Genomic DNA, 24,370 nt, shown 5'->3' on the forward strand with positions numbered 1-24,370 from the left:
TTGAACTCAACTTATAAATCTTATTTCATTTATAAATCTAGTATAGTTTGTTTTAAAATTTAAAACACTCATTTTTACTTGTACTTGGTTAATACTGTTATCTTATAAATTTAAATTATTAATTATAAATTTATTACTAAATTTTCCTAAATATTTAACACTTTTACTAATTCTCTTAGACATTTCAAACTATAAGTCATACATTTAGTAAATTTATTCCTCTTTAGCACTTCAAATAACTCATAAAGTCTAATGAAACTTCCTCACCATTTAAGGAGTATTTACATGCATAATAAAGCAAAACTTGTAGATTTAATAATCAAATTCTCTTAAATGCTTAAGCATTGATTATAAATTTAGTTAGGTAAATATTTGTAAGTATTTCACTTAAAAACATACATCTAAAATGTCAGATTCTCTTAAACACATCAAATATCTCAAGTCATGAACAAAACATAGAAACTACAACAATGATTAAAAAATTATTACAACACCTGTACAAAATATTAACATTGTAATTTGGCACCAATTTTTTACCATTTAAAAACTTATTTTTATCTTTTCTCAGAGTTGCCAGTTTGCTTATGATGCTAAGCGAAGTTCAGACTGGCTGTGATATGTATTTAGGATCATAGGTCACAGGTTTGGCATCAGAAGGTAAAAATCTGGTGGACCTTCCAAAGTAATTCACACAGGCCAGTCTTTACTTGGCTGGCCACTTCTTCAAATCATGTTTTGTTTTTTTTTTTTTAATTAAAATCCGTTCTGTACATTGTGTATTTCTCTTAGCCACTGCCACTCTTTTTTTTAACTGTAACCTCTTATGCAACTTTCCATTTCCTGAATCAAGTTGAGGGGATGTTGCACCCCCATCTAATTACTCTCATCATTCATTTGCAGCTCTCCACCCAACCGTTATCATGATGAGGTACACCAATCCAACCGTCTACCCTCAAAGAACATAAACACCCTTGCTGCCAACAACTTTGATCACAACTTACCAGTCCATTTCCATGGTTACACCTTGAAAATTCTCTACCTTTGAAATCTTAAATTTCAATGCACTAATCTAATAGCAACTCCCAATCCCTCTGTGGTCTGCACCTTAATTCAAGGCTAATTAGATTTGTGTGATTAAAAACCTGCCGAGGTTTTAGTCTGGAAGGTGCGCCTCAGCAGACTTTTACAGGAAGGAGAGGGAAGGATGTGGTTTGATAGAGAGAAATATAAAAGATCTATTATTAATCCGGATGATTGCTGTGTGATCACCCTGTAGGGAGAGGTCAGTAAATGAGTTCAGGTCACAATGGAAAACTCCTGTTGGGGTATAGTGAGAGATGAGTTAGTTAAATGAAACGAGGGGGATCAATTTTATATGAGGACTTTAATTTAAAATGGGAATTGGGTGTCATTCTCAGAGCAGCACAAGTTTTCATGCTGTTGAAAAGCAGCAGGAATACTTAAAACTTCTAGGTAACATGGAAAAGTCTTCAAGCGTGACTAACCATTACCTGCGTATGAACAAAACCATTTCTGAGCACTTCTGGCTATGGATTTTTAAAATACAAGTTTTAGAGAATTTTAATGATGCTATTATGATTTTAAGGGATGGACCACATTTCATATGTTTGGGGGGGGTTCCCCTCAAAAATCGTGAACAAAATCCTAAAAATCTAAGCATCCCAGCAAACAGTAACCAAATGTCTTCAGTCAGTTAGAATTACAATACGTGTGTGTGTGTATATATATGTATCAAAAACATTTGATTACATCTCTAGATTTATGGTTAACACTTTAAAAAGAGTCACTTTAATTAAAGACTTTCTTTGTTTGAATCAGTCTCAATTATTCAAGGGATCATTAACTGATTTTGGTTAAAGTTAAAATGGTTCTCGACTAGCTTATTCCCTGTGGTAGGCACCCTTTAAGATGATCCCAAGGATCCCCACCTCTTGGTATTCATGCCCTCGCGTAATAACCTCTCCTGTGTGTAGGTTGGACCTAATAACTCACCTCTAACACAGAAAATGGTAAAAGTGACAGGATGCCATTTCTGAGATTAGGTTACAAAAAGATTGAGGCTTTTATCTTGCTTGTCCTCTATCCTCTCACTCATTCTGAGGGAAGTCTGCTACCATGTTGTGGGTTTCCCAGTGGAGAGGTCCATGTGGCAAAAAACTAATGTCTCTGGCCAATGCCCAGTGAGGACATGAAGTCTGACAACAGCCACATAATGTGAGTTTAGAAGGCAATCCTCCCCAGTCAAGCCTTGAGATAACTGCAGCCCTGGCTTTGATTGCAGCCTGTAAGAGACTGAGAGCCAAAGGGACCCACCTATGACACACCCAGATTCCCAACTCAGAGAAACTGTGAGATAACAATTGCACCCTGTTTTAAGCTGCTAAATTTAGGGTAATCTATTAAGCAGCAATAGATAACTAATACATTCCCCTTACTTTAGCCTATGTTCAAACCTTAATGAATTGCTTTTCAATTTTGTTCAGCTAGATGAAAAATTTTCTCAGCTTTCAGCAGGTAATTTATTTACTTTCTGAGAAAAATGTTTGTTGATTTTTTGGTTGGGGGTTCAAATTAAATAAACAGAGAAAATATTTTTCTTTATAAATCTAAATCTAAATTCCCAGAGTTACTTTTAAGAAGTGCTATGTGGAAAAACCACAGACATCAACAACTCTGACTTGCAAAGTGATTCAGAAGAGCTCTAAAAGTGAAGAAATTTTAGGAAAAATTAGCCAATTAATTTTTCTTATATTTTCTTTTTTATGTATGCCAAGAGTGTACATAATTTCTAAAAAAACTCTGTCTAAATAAGTCTAAAAGAGCTCTTTCAATGAATATAAAATAAAAATCCTAATTGATAAAAAGACATTTTTTCTTGGGCTTACATACAATAACAGTGTATCTTACAATCAATGACACCTTATATTTGATGGAATATAATAATCCAATCCACATAGTTGTTTTTGAATATAGAGATGCTCTAAAATATATTATCTGAATGAAGTTTTATATATTCCTATAGGTAGTTTTTAAATACTAAAATGCTCAATTATTACAGAATAATATGTGAAAGTTCTTTTCTTTGAAGTCAATGTGCTCACTTACTATAGACTAATATCTGAAAAGTTCTTTTCGTCAAAGGCAATGTTTACTAATCAGACTTGAAAATGTTTTGAAATATTATAAGGGTAAAAATTATAATTATCCTACAATATTTTTATTAGCCTGCTTAGCATTTACAGTTCCGTGTTCTCCCCCTCTCCCACAGCTCATTACTACCTCCTAGTGAAAAAAAGTCACCGACATGGCAGTTATCAGAAGATCCGGTGTCCTGTCCGAGCTGTGCCATTCACAAACCGTAGAATCTTGGCAAACCACAACTTCTCTGTTTCTTTATCCATAAGGCTACTTCCACCTTTGATAATGTTTTTAACTCTAAAGAGTCTACAATTCAACAGAGAGTCAATATTATTAGGCTGAGAAAAGGCAAATCTTTGGCATTGAGATGCCTTACCAACAATGTTGACATGAAAACCATACCAAAAAAATAATAGAAGGAGCAGAGATTATTTTCTTCTAATTCTGTACCATAACTTCAGTAAGCTTACTCTAATTTTAATTAGGAATCATATTGTTTACCCGTTCATTCAACAAATATTCTTTGAAAGTTTTTTGTGCCCCAAGCGCTGAGTTAGATAGAAACAGTCCTTGCCCTCATGGAGCTTATAGCACAGTAGGATAAATAAACATTAAACAAATAATTTATAATTACAAATTATGATATATGCTAAAAAGGGTGCTAACGAGAGACTACATCATGAAGACCTGAATTAAACTGAATGGTAAGGGAAGGCCTCCCTGAGATTTTTTTTTCTGAGGAAGATTAGTCTCGAGCTAACATCTGTGCCAATCTTCCTCTACACTGTATGTGGGACACCGCCACAGCATGGTTGGTGAGTGGAGTAGGTCTGCACCACTGATCTGAACCCACAAACCTGGGCCGCAGAAGCAGAGCACATGGAACTTTAACCACTATGCCATGGGTCCAAGCCCCTCTCTGAGGAGATTTAAGTTAACACCTATAGAAGGATTTGTGCAAATTAGTTAGACAAAGTATGTGTGGGTGGGCTGGGGCTGCACTCCAGGCAGAGAAAATGGTATGTATAGAGACCCTGAAGTAGAAAAGAGTTTGGTGTGTGAAGAATTCAGATAAGGCCAGCGGGGCTGCACTGACGGGAGATGAACCAGGCAGTACATCACACCACGCAAGGCTTTGACAGTCATACGGAGGAGTCTGGATTCAGATTGAGTTCAATGGGAAATGAATGAAGGTTTTAACGGGGAGTGGGGTGGGGTGTGATTTGATCCTCCAGTTTACACTTTTTATTTTTTAATTTATTTTTCCCCCAGCTTTATTGAGATATAATTGACATATAACATTGTGTAAGTTTAAGGCATATAACGTGATGCCGTGCACAATGATACATATATATATTATGAAATGATTATCACAAGAAGGTTAGTTAACACATCCATCACCTAACATAATTACAATTTTTTGTGGGTGGTGAGAAAATGTAAGATCTACTTTCTGTGCAACTTTCAAGTATATAATACAGTACTGTTAACTATAGTCAACACATTGAATATTAGATCCCCATAACTTACTCATCTTACAACTGGGAGTTTGTACACTTTGACAATTTAGATTTTTAAAATGTTGATTAGCTGCTCTTTGGAGAATGGATTGCACACGATAAAGGAGGAGGCTAACATAATCATCTAGAAGAGAGATCATGAGAACATGAACAAGGGTCTTGGCAGTGGAGAGAAAGAGAAGAGAGTGGAAGTGTTTTGAAGGTAGGAGTCAAGCGAGTTAGGGAGAAAGGGTGCTCAGGATGACTCTCAGGTTTCTGCCTGAAAAAACTGGGTGTTTGGAGAGCCCTTTACTAGAAAGGGGAAGGCTGGCAGAGGAAGAAGTTTGGGACAAGAGTGAGAGTGCAGGTTTAGATATGGTAAGGTTGAAATGTTTGTGAAAATTCAAGTGATAATGTCAGCTATGCATTTTGATATACAAGTCTGGAGGTCAGAAGAGAAGTCTGGGTTGGAAATATAAATTTGGGAGTCACCAACCTACAGATGGTACTTAAGCCATGACACTGCTGAGTGAGATCACCTAGAAAGACAACACAGAATGAGGAGCAAAGAGAGCCTAGAACACACGATGCCCAAGTGTATTTGTGTGCTCTGCAAGAAACTAGTCTTCTGAATGCTGGACTACAGCAGTGAGCAGGCATCTCTTTCCATTGGTTCATTATTTTATCAATTCACTTATTCTGTTATGCGTATCTATATCTACCTTCTAAGTGAATCCTAAATTAAAAGGTTCTGGGGTATTTTTTCCCTTGCTGGCAGAGCCAAAGGAAAGACCCCGGTTTTTGGGGGACCCGAATCATAGGTAATCTTGGGAACTTTCTTTTTATAAAAAGAATACACCTTTGTAAACATAAAATTAGGCACAAAAGTAAATATTTATTTAGAACTGAAAAAGATATCACAACAGATTACAGATTTTTAAAAGCCGACCAATACCAGAGATGTCACAAAATCAAAACAAATAATTTTATTTCTATTTTTAAAGTATTTTAATTAATTCATAATTAACTGCCTGACATATCTCTATAATACTTTCTTCCTACCTTTTCTGGCTGCATAATTTTTTATTGCTTCTTCTCATGACATTGCTTTTAGAAAATCATTCTGTATTCTATAGAGAGAATAGAAAGATAATTGAGTCTTTTATAAAGCATGGTCAATCAAAATTTTTTACTATTAGTTGTTTGATATTGCTGCATCAAAACTCATGATTAGCTATGCCATGTCAATTTTTAGAACTGTTGTCAAATTTTGGAAAATCTTGATTAAATTTCTATCACATACGAGCAGTGAGATTTCAGGGCCATTTCACTGCCTTGGTGCCAATTTTACACGCCATCTTGTCAGGACAAGATGTGTTAGATACACTAAGACAGCATCCAATCACAGAAGCATAAAACACACAACTTCGCACAAAGACATGCTTGCTGTTCTTAATACTGCTACAGACTTGGCCCTACAAACACAGGAATTCTGAAAAATTCTATTTTGTACATTTCCATTTTTAAAAACATGAATAATTTGTTTACAGTTGTATATATTGCATTACTGAATACATTCATGACAGGAGAGGACTTCCCTTTTGTCTAAGTATTGAGAAGAACCAAAGCTTCCAGCTTACAATTTCACATTTGATGACTGGAAGTGTTTTCTACAGACAAGGCTCTAGCTTTGCACATCTCTAATCTTGTTTCTCCTCCACCACTCAGAAACTGAATGCTTGTATTGCAATACGACCTCTGGTTCTAGATCTTTGCGTTATTGCTCACGGTGAGTGGGCATTGGGCAGTAGGAGTGCTCTTAGAAGACATTCCTATAACCTGAATGACTATCAATGATTTAACTATACATGGAAATGACTATGAATCCTGTAAATACATTCCACTGAGCACAAACTGAATACATATATTCCCAACTCAACATCCCCAACATCACCCAACACAAGGGGAAGTCTGAGTGGAAAGAGACAACAGTTTTAACCAGTTGTAGTTAAAATATATTACTTTTGAGAATTTTACAAACACATATGATCATGAGAACACATTGCTAGGGGCCCTTCCAAGGCAGGGATTAAGTCTCCAAATACAAAGATGTTAACTGCCCACAACTGGATACATTTTTTATCCTCCCCTTGATGGCAGAAGAGCTATTTCCTTCTCCTCACACTTTCCTGTGAGTTAGTCTTGGGGAAATCTCAAGGTGTTGGTTTGAGTTGCTGCTGTGGGGACACCAATGACTGCTATTTTAGTAACTATACTTTTTTTTAGCATATGTGTACCAAGAAGGACCACTTTTGCTCTCGAGTATAAGTTTTTCTCTTACAAATCTTGATTTTGAAAAATTGCCATTTATTAAATGGTACCAGATCACATAGTTCAATAAGCATTTGCTTTTGCCTCGTATGATTACTAAGTGTACATAAGCCTGTTACAGTTGTATGGTAAGGAGACAACAGTTCTAGTTGTAAGCATTAGCTTTTAAGAAGATATCTTGGTGATTCTTTACCTTTGAAAACTATGACCTAATTCTAATATGGTTCTTTAGCATGCAAATAACTTGTGAGGGATTATGTCTTTTATGTGACGTGCTCGACTTTCCTTAATACTCTTAGAATATTTGGCCTAAACAAAAAATTTCCCAGTTACATACTTGTCTAGAGAACAGTTACTCCTACCTGGGAAGGAGAGAACAGAGAGGGGAAAGTGGAGCTGGGTGGGAGGGGTATATTCGGGGAAAAAGAAGAACAAGATTCATTCTGCTTGAGAGAGTATGGGGTACTAAAAAAAGAGCAGAGCTCTTAAATTTACATGATCTAGGTTGAACCATGGCTCTCTTTACTTAGCTGTATGATCTTAAGCAAATTACTTAACCTCTTTTAGCTTCATTTTCTTTTGAAAATGGGAGAAATAATATTTGAGAGGATTCTTGGTAGATTTGATGGGATGGTAGTAGGAAATCTTTTTTTTTTTTTTTTAAAGATTTTATTTTTTTCCTTTTTCTCCCCAAAGCCCCCCCAGTACATAGTTGTATATTCTTCGTTGCAGGTCCTTCTAGTTGTGGCATGTGGGACGCCGCCTCAGCGTGGCTTGATGAGCAGTGCCATGTCCGCGCCCAGGATTCAAACCAACGACACTGGGCCTCCTGCAGTGGAGCGTGCGAACTTAACCACTCGGCCATGGGGCCAGCCCCGGAAATCTTCATTAATACTTCAAAATTGTATCATCATCATCACATACACATAGCTTTTTTTTTTTTTTTACCTTAGTGTTCACTTTTTATCAAAATTATCCAATGCACATTATTTATGGTTTTTTACAAAAAACAGTTCAAATCTGGAATGTATGCCCACCATGTTATCATGCTATCTTCCCTTCATTATTCAATGTTAGGATTTCCTTCTCTCTTTATTTCAACTGAATTCCACTTTCTAGATCTCATTTCTCTCTTTTGCTTATGGTTTCTGGGTTTTCAATATTGCTTAAGGTTTCTGACCCAATATTATATACACATTCTCCTAATTTTTCTTCTTTTTTTTAATATCCTATTTGGACTTTATTTTTTATTATCTATTTATTTATTTATTTGGAGGAAGACTAGCCCTGAGCTAACATCCGTGCCCATCTTCCTCTATTTTATACGTGGGACACCTGCCATAGCATGGCTTGGTAAGTGGTGCATAGGTCCGCATCCAGGATCCAAACCTGCAGCAAAAGTGGAGGTCATGAACTTAATCGCTACACCATGGCCAGGACTTTATTTGTTTATTTTTTTAAAGATTGGCAACTGAGCTAACATCTGTTGCCAATCTTCTTCACTGTTTTCTTCTTCTTCTCCCCAAAGCCCCCCAGCACTTAGTTGCATATTCTAGTTGTGAGTGCCTCTGGCTGTGCTATGTGGGTCGCCGCCGCCTCAGCATGGCCTGATGAGTGGTAACATGTCCGCGCCCAGGATCCAAACCAGTGAAACCCTGGGCTGCCAAAGCAGAGCACGCGAACTTAACCACTCAGCCATGGGGCCGGCCCCTGGACTTTATTTTTATATGCTGAATCCTTCCAGAGTTTTCATATACTAGTTTGTTTTCTAAAATGGAAAATTGTAGTAGCAACATTTATTTTTTTAAAATTTCTTTTCTCACGTAACTAAAACAACACCTTTGCCATAGATTGTTTCACAAAATTTGATCTTTCTTCCACTATTTAGTTATCTATTCCAGTGCCAGTACTGTACTCTTTTAATTACAGTAGCTTTATAATAAAGTTTTAACATCTGATAAGGCAGGTCTTTCCACACTTCTCTACTTATTTGTTATAACTATTAAATTATTTGCTTCAGTTAAAAAACAAAAATAAAATATCACAAACAAGCAGACAAAACCCCAACAGCCCATCCTCTCATAAGAATTTTGATTTATATATATAATTTTGAAGGATTTAGAGTTTTATGATGTGACATCTTCCCATCTAGAAATTCTATTGGTTTCTTGATTTATTCAGATTGTTTTTCTTGTCAATAAATTTCTAATACATTTTTCACATAAGTCGTATGCTTTTCTAGTTAGATTTGTTTTTAAGTATTTATAGTTGTATCACTATTATAAGTAAGTATATCTTTTCTAGTTCCATCTCTAATTGATTCTTAAGGAGAAAAGCGTATCTATTTTTGTATATTTATCTAATATCCAACAACCTTAAAAATTTTTTCTTAATTTGTATTGGTATTAGACACTGTAGGGCAGTGATGTCCAATAAAAATAAAATGCAGGGCATATAAGAAATTAAAAATTTTCTAGTAGCCATATTATAAAAGTGAAAAGCAAATAGGTAAAAACAATTTTAATAATATATTTTATTTAACCCAATATATCCAATATATTATCATTTCAACATGTAATTAAAAAAACATGAATGAGATGTTTTATATATATTTTTTGTTTAAACCAAGTCTTTAAAATTCACTATCTGTTTTATACTTGCAACACAGTTTGGACCAGCCACATTTCAAGTACTCAGTAGCCACATGTGGCCAGTGGCTACGATATTGGACAGTGTAGCTCTCAGATGTTCTATATATACAATCCATTCAGTCATGTCATTTATAAATATAGTTTTGTTTCTTCCAAAATCATGATTTTTTTTCCTATCAGTTAAAACCTCTCTAAAAACACTAACAAATAATGGTGATAGGAAGCATCCTTGTCTTCTTCCTTATTTTAATCAACATGGCTTTAATTAAATGGTCAATTTTAAAATAAACATCCTTTTTAAATAGTTTCCTTCATTTTCAGTTTACTTAAAGTTTATATTAAAAATAACTGAGGGGACCGGTCCGTGGCCAAGTGGTTAAGTTTGCGCGCTCCGCTTTGGTGGCCTGGGGTTTGCTGGTTCCGACCCTGGCTGTGGACATGGCACCACTCATCAGACCAGGCTGTGCTGAGGCGGCATCCCACACAGCACAGCCAGAGGCACTTACAACTACAATATACAACTATGTACTGGGGGGCTTTGGGGAGAAGAAGAAGAAAAGAGAAAAAAAAAAAGAAGATTGGCAAGAGATGTTAGCTCAGGTGCCAATCTTTAGGAAAAAAATAGGAATTTTATTAATTGCCTGTTGCCACTGATGTAATCAATCTTTTAATCTGTTGATATAATTATGCTTAGGGATTTCCTAATGTTGAACAATCCTTTCATTCCCATAGCACCCATTCTTGGTATAATTCTTTTACATTCAGCTTGCTTATATTTTAAATTCTTTTAGATGCTTATAGATTTAGTTTGCCAATATTTTATTTAGGCTATTTATATTTGTACTCCTCAGTGAAATTAGTCTATAGATTTAATTATTTTGGTAATACCTTTACCATGTTTTTGTAGTAAGCCTTTCTTAGCTTCATAAAGTGAACCAAGATATTCTCTATCTTTTTCTAGCATCAAGAAGAGTCCTTGAGAATTTTCTGTTCTTAAAAGTTTACATAGAATTCAGATACAAAGTCATTTGAGTCTGGGACATATTTTAAAAGTTATATTTCAAATTAATGTTTCAATTTATTTTATTGCTATTGGTCTGTCTGGGTTTTCAACCTCCTCTTAGGTCAATTTTGAAAATTTAAATTTTGGGGCCAGCCTGGTGGCACAGTGGTTAAGTTTGCATGTTCCACTTCGGTGGCCCAGGGTTTGCTGGTTCAGATCCCAGGTGCGGACCTACTCACCACTTGTCAAGCCATGCTGTGCCAGGTGTCCCACATACAAAGTAGAGAAAGATGGGCATGGACGTTAGCTCAGGGCCAGTCTTCTTCAGCAAACAGAGGAGGATTGGTGGCAGATGTTAGCACAAGGCTAATCTTCCTCAAGAAAAAAAAAGGAAAATTTAAATTTTGCGGAGAAGGCATCCATTTCCTTTAGATTTTCAAATTCACTGTCATAGCATTACAAACAACATTCTTTTAAAAATACTTTTAATCTCAAAACCACAATGAGATATCACCTCACACCTATTAGGATGATTACTATTAAAAAAACCCCCAGAAAATAGCAAGCATTGTCAAGGATGTGGAGAAATTGGAACTCCTTTGCACAGTTGGTGGAATTGTAAAACAGTGCATCCACTATAGAAAGCAGAATGGGGGTTCCTCAAAAAATTAAAAATAGTACTACTATATGATACAGCAATCTCACTTCTGGGTGTATATCCAAAAGAATTGAAAGCAGGGTCTCAAAGAGATATTTGCACACCCATGTTCATAGCTGCCCTATTCACAATAACCAAGAGGTAGAAACAATCTGGGTGTTCATCAATGGATGAATGGATAAACAAAATGTGGTATATACATACAATGGAATATTACTCAGCCTTAAAAAGGAAAGGAATTCTGACACATGCTACTACATGGATGAACCTTAAGGATGTTGTGCTAAGTGAAAGAAGCCAGTTACAAAAAGACAGATAACTATACGAGGTATTTAAAATAGTCAAATTCATAGAAATAGAAAGTAGAATGGTAGTTACGAGGGTCTGAGGGGGAGGGGATATGGGGAATTGTTTAACGGGTATAGAGTTTCAGTTCTGAAGATGAAAAGTTCTGGAGATCTCTTTCACAACAAAGTGAATATACTTAGCACTACTGAACTATACACTTAAAAATGGTTAAGATGGTAAATCTTAAGTTATGTGTTTTTACCACACAGAAAAAACTTCCAAGCTATTGTCATACCACTGTTATAATTCTTAATGGTATTTATTATATTATTTCTTAAAAATACTTTAAAAATGCAGTAAAGCATATACAGAGAAAAGTGAATAAACTGGAAGTGTATTGACCAACGAATTATCACATAGTGAACACACCTGTGTACCACTACCCAGGTCAAAAAATAAAACCACTAATATCCCAGAAGTCCTCTACAGGTCCCCTCCTAAATGCTCTCCTGTCTCCTTTCTAAATGTAATCACCATACTGAAACTTCTAATACTACAGACTAGTTTTGCCTGTTTTTAAACTTTTATATAAATGGAATCATACAGAATGTACTCCTGGTTTCTCTCAACATTATGTTTATGAGATTCATTCATGTTGCTTCATGTAGCAATAGTTAGTTCATCTTTATTCGTCTATTGGATGAACATATTACATAATTATTTATCCATTTTATGGTTTATAGGCATAAGTAGTTTTCCCAGTATTGGCCTATTATGATCAATGTTTCTAGGAAAAATGTTGCACATGACTTTTGGTGCACATTTGGTGAAAGAAATATGTGCATTTCTGTGGGGAATTCACCTAGGAGTTAAATTGTTGTGTTTGTAAATATTTAATTTTAATAAATAATTACAAACTGTTTCCCAATGTAGTTGTACCAATTTTAACTCACAATGTCAGTATATAAAGATTCCAGTTACTCCATATTCTTGTCAGCACTTGGTATTATCACCTTTTAAATTTTAGCTGTTTTGTCAGCTGTGTTGTAGTATTCATTTTAGTTTTAATTTTCATTTTTCTGATTACTAATGAGGTTGAATACCTTTTAATATGCTTAATGGTGATTTAAATATCATCTTTTGAGAAGTGCTTCTCAAGTCTCTTGCTAATTTTTCTATTGGATTGTTTATTATTTTCTTATTGATTTGAAGTAGTTATTATATTATGGTTACAAGCTCTTTACTGGTTATATGTGTTGTAAATATTTTACCCCATTCCCATTTTTCGCTTTAAGAATTAAGTTGTTAATTTTAATGTATTTTTTGCTCTTTTCCCTTTTGTTAATGTTTCTTATATTTGGTTCATGAAATTTTTGCTACATCAGGTCACAAAGATATTCTACCATTTTATTTTTAAGAAGCTTTATTGTTTTACTTTCAAATTTAAACCAATAATCTACCTTACGTTGATTTTTGTATATGGTGTGAGGTGGGTTCAGATTTTTTCCCCTCCCATATGTATATTTAATTGAACCATCATCATTTATTGAAAACACAACACTTTCTTCACTGATCTGTAGTGCACACTCACAGACACATAAATCATCTTGGGATTTGATTAGAATTGCGGCAAATCTATATATCAATTTGGGGAAAATTGGCATTTTTATAATATTTCTAGTCTGTGAACTTGCTATATCTATTTATTTAGGTCTTCTTAATAATAATTTATATTTTTCCTACCAGCTTTATAGTTCTATGTGTAGAGGTCATGTACCTCTACAAATTTCATTAGAATTATTTCTAGGTATGATCACATAAATGGCATCATTCAAAATTTTTTAGTTTTCTAATTTTTTCTGGTATATAGAAATACAATTGAGTTTTATATGTTGATCTTGTATCTAGCAACAATACACAATATATTGTCTGTAGATCTTTTATTTCTTCCTTTACAATCCTTAATTCTTTTTCTTTTCTCCCTTTTCATACTGGTCAGGACGTCTGGTACAAACTCAGATAGAAATGACGATAATGCACATCCCTTGTCCTGATTTCAGAGGGAAATCTTTAAAAATTTCACCATTAAATATGCTGTGTGCTATAGGGTTTTTTTTTTTTATAGACATCATTTATTATGTTAAATATGCTCCTTTCCATTCTTAGTTTGCTATTGGGTTTTTGTTTTTTGTTTTTCAACATCAGGGTCATTAAATTTTATCAAATGTTTTTCCTGCAACTATTGACATGATTTTTCTCTTTTATTCTGTTAATGTGATAGATTATATTGGTTTTCAACTGTTAAACCATCCTTACATTCCTGGAATACATCCATCTTTTATTATCCTTTTATATATTGTTAAATTCATTTGGGATTTTTGCATCTATAGAAGTGAGTGAAATTGACTTTTAACGTCCCTTCCTTGTAATGGCTTTGTTAATTTGGTATCAAGGCTCTGCTGGCTTAAGAAGGTTTGAGAAGTATTCCCTCTTTTCAATCCCTTGGAAGAGTTTGTATAATATTGTTAATTCTTCATTAAATATTTGATAGGATTCTCTAGATAAGTTGCCTGGGCCTGCAGTTTTCATTGTTGGAAATTTTGGATTAAATTTCTTTAGAAGACAAAGAACTATTCAGCTTTTCTTTTTCTCATGTCAGTTGTGGTAAACTTTTTAAAAGGAACTTTCCCATTTAATGTAAATTTTCAAATTTATTGTCATAAAGTTGTTTCTGTCTGTTTATATTGTATCTTTTTACATCTGTAGTAAGATCCTCTCTTTCATTCCTAATATTGCTTATTTGTGCCTTCACCTTTTCTTGATCAGTCTCTCCAGAGGGCTTAATTATTAGTCTTTTGAAGAACCAGTTTTTGACTATTGATTATATTATGTGCATGTTTCTATTTCCTTCTTTCTTTCTATTTTCTTTGGGCTTAATTTGATGGAGCTTTTTCTTCTTGAGATGGTTGCTTAGATGACTGCTTTTCAGCCTGTTTTCTAATATATGCATTTAAAGCTATATTTTTCCCTCTAATTACATGTTTAACTGTATCACACAGGTAATTTTTATCATTTATTTCAAAACATTTTCTAATTCTCGTTTGCGATTTCTTCTTTGACTTGTGAGTTACTTAAAGGTGTATTCCTGAACATGGAAAATTTTTAAATTTTGTTGTTGTCATTGATTTTTAGCTTAGATTCACTGTGATTAGAGACTATATATGATTCCAATCCTTTGACATTTAGTGAGACTTGCTTTATGGCTCAGCATATGGTCAGTTTTTTGTTTTGTTTTGTTCTTTTTAAAGGCTTGGAAAGCCAAGAAGTTTTTTTTTTGTTTTTTCATGGAAACATTCACCCTGAGTTAACATCTGTTGCCAATCTTACTCTTTTTTATCTTTTCTCCCCCAAAAGCTCCCCGGTGCCTGGTTGTATATCCTAGCTGTAAGTCCTTCTAATTCATCTATGTGAGCCACCGCCACAGCATAGCTACTGACAGAAAAGTGGTGTGGTTCTGCGACTGGGAAACGAACCTGGGCTGCTGAAATAGTGTGAGTGCTGAACTTTAACCACTAGACCATCAGCGCTGGCTCCATATGGTCAGTTTTATAAATGTTCTGTATGCATGTGAAAAGAACATATTCTGCAATTGCAGGTACAGTGCCTAACAGGTAAAACTTGTCAATCACATTTGTATTTTCTCTCTCCTTATTGATTTTTTATCTGCTTTGTCTATCAGTTATTGAGATATGTGTTTAAATTTTCCCATTTTGATTGTGCACTTGTCTCTCTTTTTAGTTTTCACAACATTGCATTATATATTTTAAATATATATTACATGCATACAAACTTGGAACTGTTAAATTTTATTGGTGACTTTAACTTCTAAATATGAAATGTCCTTCATCTCCAGAAGTATTTCTTGCTGTGTTTGTGTTATACATATTTTATCATCCTTTTACTTTCAATTTTTGATTCCTGAGTTTTAAGGTAGCAGATTATATTTTCCCAGGATGGCTTCAACAATATCTCCCATTCCACATGCTCTTCTAGAAACCACCTCCTCATCAAAAGTTAGAGTCTAATTCCCTACCCCTTGAATCTGGGTGAGTAGGTGCCTGCTTCCATGATTAAGCTGTAGGGGAAGTGGTGCTTTGTGACTTCCCAGGCTCAGTTAGAAAAGGCACAGAAGTTTCTGCCTGATTCTTCAGACACATACTCTTAGAACGCAGCTACCATGCTGCGAAGAAGCCCAAGACGCTCAAGTTGAAGCCCAGAGCAGAACTGAGACTCTTGGCCTATAGTCCTGAGTGGTTTCCTATACGACAACTAGCATCAACTTGCCAGTCATGTAAGTAAGACATCTTGAAAGTGGATCTCCAGCTCCCAGAAAAGCTGTCCCAGCTGACATTGCATGGGGAAGAGATGAGCCATTCCTGACAAACACTACAAAAATTGCAGATTCATGAGGAGAAATAAATGACTACTGTTGTTTCTAGCCACTAAGTTTTGGGGTGATTTGTTATTCAGCAATAGATAATCAGAAGCGGAATGGAACCTTATATATGGGTTATCTGTATTGTTTCTGGATTATCTGGAATTAGTTCTCTCATCTGATTAGGTTTAAAGGTATTAATTACCCTGTTTTCACTGGTATTGGGGGGCATATGTTAGTTGATTCATTGAATTAGGAGTTGAGACTGAATCTGGCCGTATTTAGCTTTTCATGCCTATAAATCAAAGAAGAAAATTATTGTAGTAGCTGGGGTGACTGAACCTGATTATTAATGGCAAACTGGATTGCTACTACACAAATAGGTAAGGACTATGTCTGGAATGCAGGAGATCCCCTGGGACTTCTCATAGTACTCCCCTACCTCGTGATTAAAGTCAAGGGAAAAACTACAACTACCCAATACAGGCAGGACTGCTAAAGGCCCAGACTTCAGAAATGGAAGTTCGGGTCATAACACACAAGGAGCCATGAACAGCTAAGGGTACTTGTGGAGAGCAAAGGGAATAAGGAATAGGTAGTGGAAGAAGGAAGTAATATAAACACCCATGACCACGTGATTAAGTTGCAGAAACAAGGGTTGGAATAATTATTTCTTCTTTTGATTTGAATATATTTGTGTATATTAGACAACTTTTTCCTCTCCCCTCCCATTCCTCTACCATTTAACATAATTTGTGTTAATAGTAATTAACCTTATAATATAGCATTTAAGTTACAGAACATCAATAGGAGAGCGTGATTCAGCTAGGAGTGAATCACAGTGTCACTCAAAGATGGACAAAGACACTTTGTATCCTCCTTTGGGGGAGGGCTGCTTGTTTTAAGTTTATGAAGCTTAGCTGATCATCTTAGCTGAAAGCATGACTTTGCTATTATTTTTAAGTTAACAATGTTTAAAGAAAAAGCGTGCATAGATACCAAGTTGACAGGTCATTACTGTGGTGGCTTTATACCATGCCAAATTAGCTAAACTGGAACTTGTAATTAGCAGAGTTTATTTGCCAGTACAGTTCTTTGTTAGTGGTGACCAAGAGAGGAATTTGTATGCGATCTGGAAGGTGGAAGTGAAGCAGCAGCCAGTGCAGGGCACCAGGCACTATGGCCACTTGCACATGTTGTCACTGATCTGCAAGCTGACCTTATCAATATGAGGAAGCACCGCTGCCTGCAGTTCCTTCAGCTTCTTTCAGGTTTTAAGACTTCTGGGCCAGGCACATGTACAATGCCATGACAACCACTGAAGTCACTGAGAAACAGATGTGGGTTCCAGTTTGTCCTCATGAATTCCAGTTGTCCTTTTAGGCTCCAGTTTGCCTTTCTTCTTGTTCACATCTAGCACTGCTTTCACACTGCTAGTTAGGCTGACTCATAGTGGCTTCAGCTCTGCACAAGATGCAGACACCAGCATTGTATAGACTCCCCCGATTGTGTAAGATCTAATCTCTATAATAAATCTCTTATTCTTTATCACTCATAGTGGTTGTGCTTCTCTGATTGAACCTTGATACACATACAGTTTTCTTTTTTTCTTAAACCAACTTGAAAGGCTTTTTTTGGAAACTGTTTATTTTCCCTCAACTTTTGGTTTCTCTTTATGAGTCTGTGGAAGAATAGCTTGAGACCACCCAGTGGTTGTTCCTACCCGTTCAGTGGCCTGAGGCATGGGAGCTGCAGACCTGCCTTTAGGGCACTCCAGAGTTCAGTAGGGAACCGTTGAATAGGTACTCAGGGCACCTGCATGCCTTCAGACCACTATGCAACCTCAGGTTGAGTAGCAGTAAATTCGGGAGCAGATGCAGTCCATTTACCCTGAAATTCCTCTTTGGTCACAGCCTTTCCAGCAGCGGGCTGCCTCTTATTCAATCTTTTCAGGATCCCTCTAAAAGTGGAGATCAGGTATGACCTCCTATGGGTGTTCAAGGGAGGTGGTGCTATGCATGTGCTTAACTTCCCTGGACAGTACTCTCCACATCAGACCCACTGAGTGAGCTCCTTTATTGTTGCATGGGATGGCAACGTCCAATAGTGCAGAGGAGAGTGCAGGGCAATGGTAAGCAGCTTAACATAAGATGCCTCTGTGAGAGGCTGGTGGTCAGCCTTGGGATCAGTAACCCCCAGAAGTCACAGCTCCAGGAAGGCTACCAGGATCAGGTTAGTGAAAGTTCCGGGAGTAAAGTGGCCAGCAATAGGAGTGCCTCCAGTAGCAGCAGCAAACTTCAGCACAGCTTGTTGGTCAGTATTCCTGGAGGATTTTACACTATCATCAGGGGTGTTTTCAATGGCAACAATGCATGAGCTGCCGGCAGAAGCTTCTTCCAGGTTCTCTTCAGATTTATGATGTAGATACCATCACTTTTCCTTTTATAGATGTACTTTTCCATTTGGAAGTCAAAGTTGGTGCCACCTAAGTGGGTTCCTGCTGCAAGGAATTGGAGCACATTCTCCTCCTTCATTTGCAGGACATCGAGGGCTATGGACATTGTGTAAGTTTCCCTTTTAGTTACCGTGGGAACCCAGAACAATGTCTACGGATCCCTCTATGGGTAGAGTGGAAAGGCTTAAAGTCTTTGTCTTTTAATTGGAGCTTGATGGTTTGTGTTTAATGTATTTGGATTTAAACCCATCTCACTTGTTTTCCATTTGTTCTATGTTCATTTTCTCTTCTTTCAATTCTTTTTGGATCACTTTATTATTCTATTTCCCCTTCTATTAGGTTGTTACATATTCTTTCACTTTACTTTTAGCAGTTACTCTAGCGATTATAATGTGCATCTTTGATTTATTGAAGTCTAAGATAAATCAGTGCTTCTATTCTTTGAGAATGCAAGGGACTCACGGGCCTTCACTTACATCCCTTACGGTTTTTACATGCTATTGTTCCCATGTGTTTTAATTCAACATCTGTTTAAAGCCCCACGAGGCATTATTGTTTTATATGGTCCATATTTGTTTGGTTTTACCCACATATTTCACCCTCGCTATTGCTCTTCATACCTTCCATCTGAAATCCTTAAGTGAGAGTTTGCTAGTGACAAATTCTCTGATTTTGCCTGACATTGTCCTTACTTTGACAAATAAAAATGGCAAGTAATAGGATACATTGGAGAATATGAGGAAGCCATTTGGTGTAAACCTAATTTGGCCTGACCTTGTCTTTCCAAAAGGGCCTGACCGTGACCGTTGAGCATGCATGGTATATCTGCTTTAGATATTCCCTATGGCAAGAACAAAGGCCCTTGAGATAAAGGTGCAACTTCCCTCCCCCACCCAACGTTGGCATTCCCTTAAGGATTAAGCATCTTTCCTTAGGCTAGGAACTGATTGCTGCGCTCACCTGTGACCACCCAGCTCAAGACAAATAGACTTGCCTCCTGCTACGCCATCTGAGAGAGCAGACCCACTACCTGCTGTGTCCATCAAGCGCTGTGCCGACAGGGCAATCTTGTGACTATTGTGGGAGGGACATTCCAATCATATGTGAAACGTCCCGTATGGGGGTATATAACCACTCTGTACACCTCACTTCTTTGGTGCCCTTTCTTCCTTCCGGAAGAAAGGCCCCGGGCCATGGTCCTCAGATTTCAGCTCAGAATAAACTCACCCAAATTTTCACTTATAGAATGGTTATGGATTATTTTCGTCAACAACTTCATCTTCAGTTTTAAAGGATATTTTCATTGGGCACTGAGTTCTAGATTGGCAGTTATTTTCTCTAAGTGTTTCAAAGATACTGGTGATGCATATTTTTCTTTCTTCTTGCTATTATCAGACTTGCAAGGAGGGTATCTACTTAATTAAACCTTTTAATGTTTTCTGTTTCATTAATTTCAGCCTTTCCTTTACTACACATTCCCTTCTTCTCCTTTCTGTTGGTTCATTTTGTCCTTGTGTACTATTCATTGTTTTTTAATAATAAAAATACTTAAGACTATATGTTTCTTCTCAGTATTGGCTTTAAGATGTAGTATGTACTCCATTTTATTGTCTTCTGGATTTTTATAATTTTAGTTTTACTTTCTCTTTGGTAATGGAAGTATTTAGAAAAACATTTCTTAATTTCTAAATAGGTGGGCTTTACAGTCTTATTTTTAGCACTGTTTTCTAGTTATATTGGATTATATTTACACAATGTACCCTATAAAATTCTTATCTTTTGAAATTTGTTATGGTTTAAATTATGCCCAAGTATATGTTTGATTTTTGTAAATCTTCCACGGTTACATGAAAAGAATGCATCCTTTGGTAATACAGTATAAAGTTCTATATTTGGCTAAAAGCCAAGCCAGTTGATTATATTACTAATATATCAATATCCTTGCTTTTTTGCATGTTAATTTCTGAAAGAGGTTTATTGAACTCTACCATCATAATTGTGAGTGTGTGTGAGATTCTAACCAAGTTCGTGTATTGCTAGGTGTTTTTGCTTTTTTGCATTCAGTAAAATTATTTGGTGCATAGAAGTTTATTAAGATTATTATCTTGTGGAGTATACTTTTTATCTTTACATAATATTCCTCTTTTTTCACACTTAACGCTGTGGCCTTAATTTTCTATACCTGATGTTAATATTCTCATTCTTGCTTTCTGTTTGCATTTAGGCAAACATCAAAATCCTAAATAAACTGTAGTACCCAGATACTTGCTCTATACTAGGTAATGTGAGGGGGTTAACAGAATGCAAAAGACACAGTTTCCTGCTTCCAGGAGCTTCATTTTAACCTTACTAATGACATATCTTATTAAGGTTTTTGCTTTAGGGGCTGGCCCCATGGCCGAGTGGTTAAGTTTGCCAGCTCTGCTTTGGCAGCCCAGGGTTTTGCTGGTTCAGATCCTGGGTGCGGACATGGCACTACTCATCAGGCCATGCTGAGACAGTGTCTCACATAGCACAACCAGAAGGACCTACAACTAGAATATACAACTATGTACTGGGGGGCTTTGGGGAGAAGAAGAAGAAGAAAAAAAAAGATTTCTGCTTTAAAATATAGTCTCTTGATTTACAATAAATCAAATCTCTTGATTTAAAGCTTTTTATCAGAGTATAAACTAGAAAATCTGCACCAAAACAAGTATCTAATTTCTGAAATAGTAAAATTATTTATTAATACAGAACTATCAGATTTAAAATGATAATAATGGGCCAATGCCAATAATGGGCATTGCACATAGTAGAAATATTGAAGTGATCTTCTGGAGTAGGGGTGCTCAACCAGCAGAAATGATGGCAGTGGGCTTTGCGAAGTTGAAGGCATCTCTACAAGGCTGGTGGTAGCTGTATGGGATGATAACAATGATATAGTTCATTATCAGGGTTATTTCCAAGGTACAATTAGTATTAAAATCTTATTTGCCTATAACATAACTCACAGGAACATAATAAGAATGAAAGTCTTTAAGTCCTTTGAAAAATTGTAAAGAAACGTAGCAAATTGCTTTTACTACCACAAAGACTCAAAAATCTACACAATATATACAAGTATAATGACACTGATGAAAGACTCTCTTATAGCAGAGGGTCACAGATACATTAAAAAAATCTTTCAACATGGCAGTTATGAATTACTGGAAGGCTATTGTTTTTAGTGTACCAAAAATTTGTCAAAACAGGTTAACACTAGGCAGCTGCTAATAACCATGTATAGAATTGTACAGCAGAACTTACGAGCATAAAATGATACACAGCTTTACAAATATGTAAGAAATATATATAAAGGCAGTAAATTCCATTTCTGGGTCTCAAAAATAGTCAACTCTAACTTGTCCACATGTAGTTGCCACTCTAGATTGTCTTGAGGGAGAATGTTTCTCCAATTAATTTTATTGGGATCATAATGGTTTATAACATTGTGTAATTTCGGGTGTACATTATTGTTTATCAATTCCTGAATACACTTCATCGTGCTCACCCCAGTAGTCTAATTTTTATGCATCACCATACATATGTGCCCCTTTATCCCTTTCACAACTCCCCTTCCCCTCTGGTAACCACTAATCTGTTCTCTTTATCCATGTATTTGTGTTCTTCCACATATGAGTGAAAGCATACAATATTTGTCTTTCTCTGTCTGGCTTATTTCCCTTAACATCATACCCTCGAGGTCCATCCATGTTGTTGCAAATGGGACGATTTTGTCTTTTTTTATGGCTGAGTAGTCTTCCACTGTGTATATATACCACATCTCCTTTATCCATTCATCTATAGATGGGCACTTGGGTTGCTTCCATACCTTGGCTACTGTGAATAAGGCTGAAATGAACATATGGGTGCACAAATCTTTTTGGATCATTGATTTCAAGTTCTTTGGATAAATATTCTGTAGTGGGATAGCTGGATCATATGGTATTTCTATTTTTAACTTTTTGAGAAATCTCCATACTGTTTTCCATAGTGGCTACACCAGTTTGTATTCCCACCAGCAGTGTATGAGCATTCCCTTTGTCCACATCTTCTCCAACATTTTTTTTTTTTTTGGTCCTGGTAATTATAGCCATTCTGACTGGTGTAAGGTGATATCTCACTGTAGTTTTGATTTGCATTTCTCTAATAATTAGTGATGTTGAGCATTGTTTCATGTGCCTGTTGGCCATCTGTATATTTTCCTTGGAAAAATGTCTGTTCATATCCTCAACCCATTTTTTGATCTGGTTGTTTGTTTTGTTGTTGTTGAGTTGTACGAGCTCTTTACATATTTTGGAGATCAACCCCTTGTCTGATGAATGACTTGCAAATATTTTTTCCCAGTTGGTGGGTTGTCTTTCCATTTTCTTCATGTTTTCCTTTGCTTTGCAGAAGCTTTTTAATCTGATGTAGTCCCATTTGTTAACTTTTTCTTTTGTTTCCCTTGCCCGAGTAGACATGGTATTCGAAAAGATGTGGCTAAGACCAATGTCAAAGAGTGTACTGCCTATATTTTCTTCTAGGAGTTTTATGGTTTCAGGTCTTAACATTCAAATCTTTGAGGAAGAATTTTTTAAACTCAGGCTGCTATCACTAACACAAAAATGAACCATTCAGAAAATGTGAAGTTCTCCCAATTACTGGTAGTTAATACAAATTAAACATTAGCTTTAGCAATCGGTTGCTGGGGGAATGTTGCCTGAGGTCACCCAGACAAAAAGTAATCCTCACACTATAGCCCAAGGCAAATATAACTTATAGATTTGCAGTTTTGGATGTAATCTACATTAGCATGAAAATGACTTAGAGTTGACTGAAGATTTATTTTTAGTAATGCATACTCAAGAATGCACCTTTCCTAAAGAGATAGCCCTATTACAGGAGCAGGCAGTTGCCTATAAAATGTTTTTAGGAGATATGAAATGTGTGAAAAATAAGACCTTTAGATATTTCCAAAAAGCAAATACATTGGACTATATACCAAATAAATAGTTTCCTTGTAGAACACCTACTATAGTCACATGGGAAGATTATTCATTTACATTCTAATAATGTTGTCAGCACCAGCTTTAGAATCACACAAGAATATTGGTTTTATTTATATTAATATCACAATTTTTAAACACAAATGACATGACCCTGCTCAGTAATTTTCATCATTTATTACAACTGGCTCTGATAACTTTGGGTCATTTCCAAAAATCAAATATTCCCTTAAAGAATGAAGATTTGTATCATGAGGATATTTTAGAAATGTGATTAAGGTGCTTAAGTAAATCTCAAAAACATGTTATAATTTAGAATGAGCCTAGTTTTTACCAAGGTGACTACCTGGAAAGTAATATTCATTTAGATTATCAGGTGAAGCATAAAAAAATCCCATTATTCCATCATACCTCACATTTCTTCCATCCAAAAATGGGAAGAAAACTGCATTTGTGAACATTACTGCTAGAGCACACATAATCAATCTAGGAAGTTACTCTTCTTCCCTCTCTATTAGTGTGTAATTACAGGTTTCAAAACCCCAGACTTGCTTGGGGGATATCTTAACTGAGAATCTAAGATAACAGAATATGGATTTAATGCATTTCAGTGAAAGATGAGGAGTCCATATTTAATCCTGAGGTAGATTGAAGGCAACAGTAGGAAAATCCAGAATGAAAAGACACAAACCCTAATAAGATGGTTGTAGTTTAGGAGAAAGGTCCTAGAACATGGGAGTTTAAAAAGTCTAAGCTGACTTATTTTGGGGCAAGTCACAGAACCTTATAGATCTTTTCAAAATCTCAGATTCCCAACATTAAAATAATATTCTCATTTTAAGATTTCACAGGATTGTTGAGGAGAGAAACAAGAAACACACC

General features: G+C 35.9%; 1 protein-coding gene and 1 pseudogene across 1 annotated transcript in view; both read right to left on the reverse strand.

The window, feature by feature from the left end:
- FLT3 (fms related receptor tyrosine kinase 3) overlaps positions 1-24,370 on the reverse strand; it is a 119,014-nt gene that overhangs the window by 88,808 nt on the left and 5,836 nt on the right. The gene's annotated exons all lie outside the window — the stretch shown is intronic.
- On the reverse strand, positions 17,555-18,701 carry LOC103562046 (small ribosomal subunit protein uS2-like; annotated as a pseudogene).

The sequence above is a fragment of the Equus przewalskii genome, chromosome 16, assembly GCF_037783145.1.
Source record: "Equus przewalskii isolate Varuska chromosome 16, EquPr2, whole genome shotgun sequence".
In the NCBI taxonomy this organism is placed as follows: domain Eukaryota; kingdom Metazoa; phylum Chordata; class Mammalia; order Perissodactyla; family Equidae; genus Equus; species Equus przewalskii.